This window comes from Phragmites australis, chromosome 1, assembly GCF_958298935.1.
Source record: "Phragmites australis chromosome 1, lpPhrAust1.1, whole genome shotgun sequence".
NCBI classification, from domain to species: domain Eukaryota; kingdom Viridiplantae; phylum Streptophyta; class Magnoliopsida; order Poales; family Poaceae; genus Phragmites; species Phragmites australis.
The window spans coordinates 1086176-1097622 of NC_084921.1; the positions used below are offsets into that span (position 1 = coordinate 1086176).

Consider the following 11447-nt stretch of genomic DNA (forward strand, 5'->3'; position numbering starts at 1 on the left):
GGCAATCTGTCTCGTGCGGGAACGGGGCCCACATAGCAGAGAGAGGGGATGGGCCATTAAGACCCACCCTTTGGGACAGCTTATCATCCGTTGTGACAAAAAAGAAAGGGTTTTGGTCCACTAAACGGAGGGCTTCTCGCCCGTTTCTACCTAACGCACTTTTGGAGAACAGCTCGTTAGGCCACTTCCAATATCTCGTATCTCATGTGATGTCTAAATAAGAGATAAGTAAAAAATTAATGTTAAGAAATAGAATTTCAATACAGGTATGTTTTGTTAGCTTCTTAAGTAAGAAATTGATGTTAAAAAATAAGCTTCTAATTATACATGTATTGTGATTTGCGAGTTTTTTAAGAACTCTTAAAATAATTTATTGTCTCATATTCATCTAGAATCACTCAAAGAACTAGTTTCTTCTAAAAAACTAAGCTCAATCTCTTTCATCTTTAAATTACTTATCACATTATCTTCTTTTTACGTAGACACCTAATTAATATCTAAAAAACCAGCATTGGGAGTGGCCTACACCTACAACGCAAAAGCGGCCGAACACTAGTTTCTGAGAAACACAATGGATTTTCCGGGTGAGGAATATGACAATGGCACTCAAGTTTGAGTTATTTACCTACTTTTACCATTGAGTTACCTCGCACTTGTTTCCCTCCCAAGTTGTGCCCTCCAACCATTCCGTTGCACCTAAAAAATCCTAATCTAGATTAAGTGAGCATAATCACTATAGTTCTAAATTTTACGCAAATTCTGTCACATGTATATTTGTCCTTGTGAGCGGAAATGGTCTAGCTAATTAGAAGTACCTCTTAGGCTTTGAAAAAGAAGAAGAGAAGAAGAAAGAGGAAAAATGGAGACAAGATTTTTAGCACAAGACCGCCTCTCATAGTTTAACTGAGACCCTCACGGTCTGACCACTAGGGCGCAGAAGGTTTTGAGCAGAACATCGTCCCTCATGGTCTGACTAAGACCCCTCGCGGTCTGATCGCTAGGGCGCGGAAGGTTTTGAGCACAAGATCGCCCCTCGTGGTCTGACCACCAAGGCGTGGAAGGTTTTGAGCACAAGACCGCCCCTCACGGTCTGACCGCCAAGGCGCCGAAGATTTTGAGCACGAGACCACTCCTCACGATCTGACCGCCAGGGCATAATAGGTTTTGGTTTAAAGCCGATCGACCGAACACTCCTATCTCTCTTCCATTTCACTCTCACTCGAACACTTCACCAGAGAGAGAGAGAGAGTGAGAGAGAGAGAGAGAGAGCAGGAGATGTCCCAAACGGCCAAAGATCGACATAGAGGACTCCCACAAACTTCCCGAAGACTTCCCCAAGTTCCTCCCCCTCTTTCCATCGTCAGAGATGCATTTCCCCAAGTTTTCTCCATCTAAATACTAATGACCATTTCGAGGCCCGATCCACAAATCGGAGCTTCCCCAAGACAAACCGATCCAATACAAAACTCCTCTACGCTAAGGTGAGCATCCCCCTGCCGTTTTCCCATCATTTTCTGGCTCTTATAGGTCTCCATCTTGATTTGGTCAAGTTCAACCCTAGCTTTAGACACTGTTCATGGGGTTTCTCGAGTTTGGTTCAGTTCATATTGTCCAAACTACCATAGAAACACTTCACTAGTGTAGCAGAGCGTTTTGGTAACTTTTGTGTTCAAAGGTATCACCGGCGACCTCACCGAGGTGGCATCGGCAAGGTCATATGGTCTGACCGCCAATAGGGCCGGTCTGACCGCCAATGAGACTAAGTCGCTCAAACAGACTCCATACTCAGGAGTCGTACCACCATCATGGCCGGACTGACTGCCAGACCTACTCAATACCATTTTTCCCTTTGCTTGATTCGGACGGTCTGACCGCTAGACCCTCGATCTGATTGCCAGCCGTCCAAATCATTATGGTCGGCTTGTGTTCGATTTTAGGTATAAAACACTAGTCGGGATTATCAGGATTAGATTCCGGTTAATCATTGTAGTCGTGATTACGTAAACTCTAATGATTAATTAGAATACAATTTAGACGGTTCTTCACATTCGATCGTGACTCCAGAATGCATGAAAGACACAGAGAGAGGCGATTGGACCATCTCCAACCATATTCTCTTCAATTTGTTTTCTTTCTGATTCCTCTCCCCGTTCATATGCTCTTTATTTTTTTTCTCATCTCTAATAACTTTCTTTCAAAGGGATTCGTGAAGGGAAATGTGAGAGAATCCCGAGGTGAAGGGAATGGGAGAGAGAATCCTTTCCTGAAGGAAATCATGAAGGAAAACTATTGGAGCGCGAAGAGAACATTACTCGCGAAGAGAATTTGTTGGAGATATTCTTAAGGGGTTTGAGGTCCCTCAATGGTGGCCCTCGGACTAGTGGCTCCTTGTCAAGCTCGTTGGCGAGCCCCTTACGTCTCAACATATCCCCAATGAGCCCCTCCCTCCCTCAATGACCTCCCCTCGAACTGTTTTGCCCCAACATTGTCGACCCTAACTACACGACTATCCTAGGACTCCGAGAGTTCGTCATCCCCTAGGAAGCCAAAGCCAATGAGATTAAGGTCCTGTTTGTCATAGCTTGTGTTTCTGTACAATCCACTTTCTGGAGAGTCATGTAAAAAATATATTCTATTTCTCCGAATTGTATAGTTCATTCTCAGAATTTACTTACTGATAATCTACTATAAAATCCTACTATTTGATATAGCTTATATAGAATCCTCCGGAATTTACAAATATAAACTACGCCAAACAGACCTGAGTCCCCTTTGAAGGCAGCATTGCAGCCGATGTCGTGCTAATGTTCCCTCCATTCCTCTCCGTTGCCTAGTTTTAGGTTAAAAATGGCAACATCTGCTTTTACAGTGATGGCCCGATATTGACAAAATTGGCTTGCCCTGGCCTGCTGGCGGGGCCCACTCCCAATTGATTCCGTTTTGTTTTCTTCTTCTTCTAGGGCTTTTCAGCCGAGTAGTAGAAAATGATGTGGAAATATTTGCAACGTAATTCGAGCGCTAAAAATAACCGTGCTGAGTCATGATATATATCAAACATTGCTTGCCAGAATAAGACTATTCTCCCTAGAATTTCACAGTAATTTTGAACAAAATATTTTGGTTCCTCACGATGGAGGAAAACTCCTACCTTTTAGACGGGGCATTAGCACGGTATTATATGCCGCATTTTGTTTTCACGAAACTGGAACGTGAGACCAGACAAGTTGTATCCTTGTCCTGTATTTACTATTGATTCACATTCACACCATCTTACTCTTTTCCAGCTAATTGTTGTTGAGTAGGATATGCTGTGCAGTTAATGACTCAGGCAGACTTCTTTTAAAAAGATTTGTTAAATAATCTTTTATAGATATATGAAATATATAATATTAATTATATATCATCGTTGTACTCTTTTCCAGCTAAAAATAATCGAGTATATATATCATCGGCGTACTCTTTTCCAGCTAAAAATAATCGAGTAGGATATGCTTTGCAAGTTAATGACTTAAGTAGACTTCTTTTAAAAAGATTTGCCAGATAATCCTTTTGAGAGTTTCCGTGGAAATCATGGCGTAAGAAAAGGACAAAGAAAAGCAGAGACGTGCTCTGGTAGTGAGCAGTCGAGGTCCTTTTCCTGTCGTCTCACGGACGCTCCGCCAACCGCACGGATCGCGAGGTACATCTGACGGCCTACCAGGAAGATCCGCCTGCGATCGTACGGCCCGAGAGCGGAGGGGGAGCAGCGGTGCACGGCGGAGCCCCACCGCACGTGCCTGCCGACACGTTAGCAACCTCTGACACTTCACCGACATCAGTACTTGTACGCAGTTCTACCGTGCTACTACTAGCTCCTCCAATATGTATTTTGGCCACTGCTTTTTCTAACTATTTGTTATCTGAAGTTATTAAAATTTTAATTATTTTGAAAGTATTTTCAATTACAAATATATTAATATTATTATGTGACAAATCTTAATAATTTTATTTATCTTAATGGTCGTTGTTTCTAAAATTGATTGCATGTATCTTTAAACATTATTTATTTAAAAACGGAGGGAGTAGCACTCAACACGTCAAATTTACCAAAAACAATCCCGAATCTTACTTAAAAAGTCAAAACAACTCTTAGTTAGGATATTGTTTTAGTAAGAAAAATAGTTGTGTTAAAAGCGGCACGAGAGTAGCTCATGCTGTTGCGCATTTGCATGCAATAATATTGTGCAGCTCAAAAAACAGTGCAAACATGAAAGATAAATAAAGTAAGAAAAAACACTTTTACTCCTGCAACGGCCTCAACAATGATGCCTGTTGGAGCTGGATCATGTGTCAGATCATGTATATGTACATGCTTTTTCCCGTCTGGTGATTCAGACGAACACACACAGGAAGCAATGCACTTTAGCCTGATAAAGCCAAGGATCTTTCACGTGGCAGGCCATATATCCGATGTTCATACGACGTAGTAGTATGGATGAACTTAAACAAAGCATATGCATGCATCTATACTGCATAATGATGTGAGTGTGTACAAGCATAACAACATAACCGATCACATAAAATTAGATCGATATTATATAAATTTATATTTAATTTAAACTACTCACGGGTACTATCTTAATGTTTTACGGGCATATCCTGAACACTTAGCTCCGCCAATGTGCATGTGTGGACTAGTGGTCAGATCAACAGAATGTTGAAACTACTGAATATAATCTACAGTTTCAGCATACAGCAGAGAACAAATTTTATAGGATTATATCAGAAAGATTTTTGTGAGACCTCATCTATATCATTTATTTCGTAATTTAATGATTAGACTGAAGAGAAGAAAAAAATAGAAAACATACGACATCACATAATAGAGAACCTTTTATAAAAGATCGAGTCCTGCAGAACTTACTTTCTGCAGCATGTACCTTCTCCTGGCATATAATTAGCTGAGTATTGGACTATTTTTACTGCCTCTGCAACCGTGTCCATGACTAGCTCTCTGTAAGTAGAATATTATATGGAAAGTAGTTACATATCAGATCAATAGAATACATACATGATGAGAACCACACAAGCGAGTCTTACCGCTGATGGCTGTATTTCAGGAATCAGGAGAACTATTTGTCAGTGACTGCTTTTTTATAACAATTGAATATAAATACCATGGTCGCTGCATCTGAAAATACACATAGTGGGGGCGCTCAAAGGTTGTAATTTCTTTTTCATCCTTTTTTACTAGGGGTGGATGTAAATCTAGGTTAGCAGCAGAGGGTACGATTCACGAGAAACTAAAAATTCCTTGGGAATATTATGGACCATGCGCAGCTGCAGCAAGGTTTATTGCAGCCATTATTCTACTTGAAGGGAGTGGTCTCGTTGCAATGGCATGATGATGCACCAGGAGCAGAGCACACTGGCTGCGAAATACTTTCTCGGTCCATCTAGGCAATACGTATTTAAGAATGAAAACTCTTCAAATATATGTTTTGATCTTCAGATTGTCTCGTGATATATTGTCAATTGTTACAAAATTAACATCATATTAAAGACACTTTAAAATATAGTTTTTTTAAAAATATAATTTTTTTGATATAACTTTTATACACTAAACATTCATATCATTTAACTAATGGTTGATTGAAACTTACAAAGTTTAACTTTTTAAATAAACTATAGCTTATATAAATGGACCGAGGGAGTAATTTACTGCAGCAACATATATACTATTTTATATGGATACTAATAATATTTGCAAAAAAAAACCACCAAATAACTGGGTCGCGGACTGTGCGAGGTTCCAAGTAAACAATGGCGAGGTGTCTGTGGGTGGCCCTGCGAGCGTGCCCTTCCGATTGATGTGTTCTCTATTGCATGCATCACTTTTGTTAAGTAGTACACCAATTAATTTTCAACCACCAATAAAAAAAGTAATTTTCAACCACCGCTCGATCGAGTTTAAAAAATCGCTATGATGTGGCGTATTATGGAGCATCTTACACCTTGATTACACTGCATTCGGACGTCGTGTGTAGTAATATTTTATCGAGTACCTTGTGTTAAATAGTAATTAATTTCCAACGATCAATAAAAAAGAAAGTAATTTCCAACCACTCCTCGACAGAGTTTAAAAATTGCTATTGTGTGATGAAGTATGGAGCATCTTGCTATTTTTTAAGTATAAGTAGGACGCATGCATATTATACTCACGCCCACACTTGATTACATTGCGTTCGGAAATCATGTGTAGTAGTAAATAATTCTAGTAACAGCGTTATTTTGATTCTCTGCACTCATGTGTATTAGCCGGGGTTGAGTTAGGTAAGACTTTTGTTGTCTTGTTACACTAGAAGATCTTGTCAGGGCATATTCTTGGGTTAATGAGGTTTTTTTAATCGTGAAACCTTTGTTTGTTTGGAAGATTATAGATTGTCGTCATTCGACCAAAATATACTATTTTGAAACACAATACTATTGCTGTGAATTTGAGAGGGAAAAGGAACTGCATAGAATTTTCAGTGTAAGCGTATTTTCCATGTGGATTTAATTTGTTCCTCCTCATTCAGAATCTCCAGATTATCAGAGTACCTGCTTGAAGCTGTACATCTCGTTCCCCAGCTAGTTTGTTATCCCTATCTATGATCTTGGTATTTCTAGTTTGATGCAAGGATTAACTGGGTCTGATCAGAAGAAAAGAAAAGAAAAACTGAACCTAGCTACTCTGCCTTTTTTAAAGTTTTTGTTTAAGATCGTACGATGGGAATGGCTACATCTAATGTACTGTTGAAAGGGTGACGACGATGTAGCCAAACCCTATGTGATTTGTTTCTAGCGGAATAATAAATATGGCCCACGTCACAATCATAGGATGGGCCATTAGGAACCGATCGAATAATTGTTAGGGTTGGGACCTAAACCTCACATGTAGATGTAGGTTTCTTCCTCCAATCCATTGTTGCCTGGCTGAATTGTTTTGTAGATTTTTATTGAAGTATATCACAAACTATTTGATCTAGTATGTTTCTTGTAAACATGGAGCTGCTAGCTCGCTCGCCTGCAAATGCTTGGAAGAAACATACAACCTAACCCGGCCCATCCTTACAAACTGAATATACCAGCCCCCCTCCCCCTTTTTTATTACATGACAACTGACTGCTGAACAAGTACTTAAGGACTACAGTGCTATCTTCAAATTTGTTTGTTTATACTTTTTAAAATACAAATACAACTTGTAGACTCGCATACTCACATAACGATTACTGGAGACCGGAGATGCGAAGTTTGAAGATCGACGAAGTCACTATATATATCTTGCTATTATACTATAAAATTCTGCTTTAATAAGACATATAAGGAGCAAATATAAGATGTGATTCCTAATGAGTAGGGATACAACCTATAGTCACATAATCTCTAGTTAGATAAAATCGAGAAACCCGGTACGCTCCTTGCGAAAGATTATGACAAGATAGGGAATTAGGGATCATATTATTCCCGTGTTCCCGGGATGAGGAAGAGCCATAGTTCCACGTTTGGTGCGACTATGGTACAGCCACCTACATTAAGATGCAGCTTATTACTAAGTAGATTATGATAGATGTGGTCACGGCATAATGCACATTCCTGGGAATTTTCGCAAAAGGTCAAAATCTGCACCTTGTGGCCGGTCAAAATGGTGGCAGGCCGGCATGCCCACTGAATTAGCTTTCGGAGACTGTGTTGCCTTTAGTCCGTGGGATCTGGCAGACACTTTGGTTCCTCTAATAATTCCGTCCTACCATTCATCTCCACCATATCGTACCCTACCATTACCATGATAATAACATAAGAGAGGGGCGACTCGGTCCGCGGCCCATAGTCATTCCGGCCCAAATTGTTCCAAGTCAGCGCGCGGGCTGGGCCGGTGTTGCAGCCCTGATCCGGAGTCGATCGATTACCTCCGGCGTCGCGGTTCGTTGGCCGGAATGCTCGGATCGTCGTCAAGGATCCTCCAGGAGCAGATCCCGGCGGAGGAGGACCTGCGTCCGCCGCCAATGCCGGTGATCAACCTTGGCCGCCTCCGCCTTGGTTCCACGACGCGATCTCGGGTGGTCGACGACATCGCCAGGGGGTGCCGTGATCTAGGATATTTCTAGGTATATGCATGCTCATGTCACGACAGCATTCCCACTGTTAGTACATGCAGAATATTGTGACATTCTGCATGTACTACATGAGCCTACATCCCCATGCATCCTTGGTTCCCAAAATGAAGACTTTGAGCTGTGCAAGATTTGTGGTGAAGGCAAAATTCTGATCCACACACGTAATTGCCTGGTCAATCAGCTGGTTTATTCATTAAAATGGTGTTGAAGTACGGAGGTTGGCTTTGCAACTGATGGAAGCAATCGTAGAAGGCCTAGGATTGGGCAAGGAATACCTGCATGACAAGTTTCAGGAAGGCTTGCAGCTGCTGTCAGTGAACTGCTAGCCAAAAACATCGAAAGGTGCTACGGTGATAGGCCTGGCATCGCATTCTGATTATGGATTCCTTACCATCTTGCTCACAAGTAGCCGGGGCCTTGAGGTTGTTGACCGCAGCAGCAACAGCTGGGAAGTAGTCCGGCAACTCCCACACGCATTGCATGTCCACATTGGAGACCACATGGAGGTTCTGAGCAATGGCCGGATCAAGACTGTCATGCACCGTGCAGTTCTGAATCCTGAAGAAGAAGAGGTTTCGATAGCTGGCATTCATGGTTTTGCACTCACTATATGAGAAAGTCCCCAGTGCCAAAGAGCTTGTGGATGAGGGAAATCCTAAAAAATACAAAGAGAGCAGCGTTAGTGACTTCCTCGACCATCTCACGGTTAATATGGACAACAGGCACAGGAACTTTCTTGAAATCCTCAGAATGTAAGGACTAAGGAATATAATTATATTAGAATCTCAATAGAAATCCAAAAATAGGTAATACGATATGCTATGTCTACAATAGTTCATCTATATATGTTGCTTTGATCTAGAGCTGATAACCTGTTGTTTGCTGCAGATTTTGTTTTTCCTTTTCATTCCTACTGCATCATTATGGGTCGCTAACAGGTAAATAAACCAATCGAGTAAACAAATTATCCATTAGGTTGTGCTGCTAATCACGTGAGGGTAAATTTTCATGTTGGACAAGGATGGATTGTTTTTCACTGCTTTCAATCTGTTCGCTCTACAACGCTATAGAAAAGTAATAAAAAAAAAAGGGGAGCTACATGAACCGCTAGTCGCACACCCCCTCGCCAGTTGCAGCGCTCGCCGCTGGCCCCCGGGCGAGGCCTTCTAATTCGCGGAAGCGATCCAGCGTACCTCCCGACAGGCCTCCGCTCGTTCCATTTTCGGAAAACAAATTCCTCACGCTTTTCCTCTTTTTGGAAAAAATTTGCACCAGAAAATTTTGGCTTAAAAATTTTGAGAAAAAATTAACGAAAAAAGTTTGGCTCAAAAGTTTTGAGTAAAAGTTTACAGGAAAAAAGTTCGATGCAAAAGTTTTAAGAAAATTAACGAGAAAAATTTAGCTTATCAATACTATTTATTTGTGTTAAAAGGATAGGTGAAAAAAGTATAAAATAGATGAGAAAGTTAACAAATAGATGTACATCAGATGAATAAAATGGATAAATAAGATATGTTACTTGTATACAAGTGCATTTGGAGTTGTTGCCTATAGTTTCCCTGCCATAATGCAGCTGAAGAAAGGTTGGAAAAAAAATAAAAAAAATAAAAAGAAAGGTCGGAAGAAAAGAACTCAAACACACGATTTGAATCATTGTTTGAATGAAAAAATATATATATTGTAACTGGCATAAGTTGGTAAAAAAAATCGTCAAAAACAATGCAGTGGTAAACAGATACAATCGAACAGAAAAGATCTAAAGATCAGCTGCTGGCTGATCACCGAATTAGCTCCCCTTATTAATCATTCGATTAGTCCTCTAAATCGGAGGACAAATCTGGCAACGGGGCGATGGCGCGCCAGTCAGTTGAGATGAAATGAAACGCCCTTGCTGCTTCCGCTGCCAATGCCGCTACCGCCGTTGTGCTTCCCGCCCGCGCCACCACCACCTCCGAATCCGCTGCCGCCGCCCGTTCCTCCTCCGTCGCCAACTCCACCTCCTGCACCCGTTCCTCCTCCAAAATCACCTCCACCACCAGCACCGATTCCACCGCCGGCGCCACTACTCGCTCCGAAGCCGCCACCCATGCCTCCGCCCTCTCCGGCTCCAACACCGAATCCGCCGTCGGCTCCCGCGCCAACTCCAAAGCCGACGCCTTGGCGAGTTGGCGCCACCACCACCAGCACCACCGCCAAAGCCGCCTCCGGCGCCACAACCAATACCCGCGCCGCCACCTACGCCCCCTCCGGCACCGAACCCACCATCAGCGCCACCTCCACCCCCGAATCCACCGCCACCACCCATTCCTCCTCCACCTCCAGCTCCGGCACCGTGTCCAAGTCCGGCGCCGCCTCCCACACCGCCACCTGCACCGGCTCTTGCTCCAAAACCAGCTCCACCACCAGAACCGAATCCACCACCCGCTCCTGTTCCACCACCACTCCAAACCCGCTGCCACCACCTGCTCCCGCGCCACCTCCACCTCCTAGTCCACCGCCACCACCAAGATCAGCTCCTACACCTACTCCTCCTCCAAATCCACCACCACTGCCCATGCCGCCTCCGCCACCCATATCACCCCAGCGCCACCCCTGCACCCACACCACCTCCCGCACCACCACCGATGCCACCCCCTACATCGGCACCGATGCCGCCACCCCTCCGGCTTCACCACCAACACCACCACCCTTACTATGTTTCTTGTCACAATCGTCAGCCCCAATCATGCCCGAGCTCCACGCCACAGGATCACGGCGCGCGGCGGCACTCGCCGCCCACACGATGGCCAGCAGCAGCAACGCCATTGCCCGATCGCCTATGGAAGCCAGCTCAACTATAGATCGAAGTCCGTGTGCAGGGGAAGCGAGAGCGCGCGCGGGGTATTTAAACGCTACGTGCATGGCTGCTTAGCCCGCGTTTGGATTAATTGGTGGCGGGTGAGAGTTGACTTTAATGGCGGCGTTAGTTTGCTAAATTTGGTTGGTTGGCGCAGCTTTTGACTTTTGAGGTGCACTCGCCACGCATCTGATCTACGTGAGCTAGAAAACTTAGGGGCTGTTTGGTTCTTTGCCTGCACAGCCTAGCTGGCCCGGTGAGCAAGCTTGTCTCATTGCAAGTGCTCCTCTTGCTCGAGCGGACCGGCTCTTCTAGCTTGGCAAGGAATTTCTTGCTTTAGCAAGTAAGCTTGTCTAGCAAAACAAGCTTTTAGTGCTACTACCAAACACATATACTTACCCAGCAAGGCCAGGCAAGGCTATGCAAGAGATCCAAACATATCCTTAGGCTCGCATGCATGCATTTGCTGTGACCTG

General features: G+C 43.3%; 1 pseudogene; it reads left to right on the forward strand.

Annotated features, from left to right (window-relative positions):
• Positions 1-7955: 7955 nt before the first annotated feature.
• LOC133930147 (flavanone 3-dioxygenase 3-like) lies at positions 7956-8891 on the forward strand (annotated as a pseudogene).
• Positions 8892-11447: the final 2556 nt, after the last annotated feature.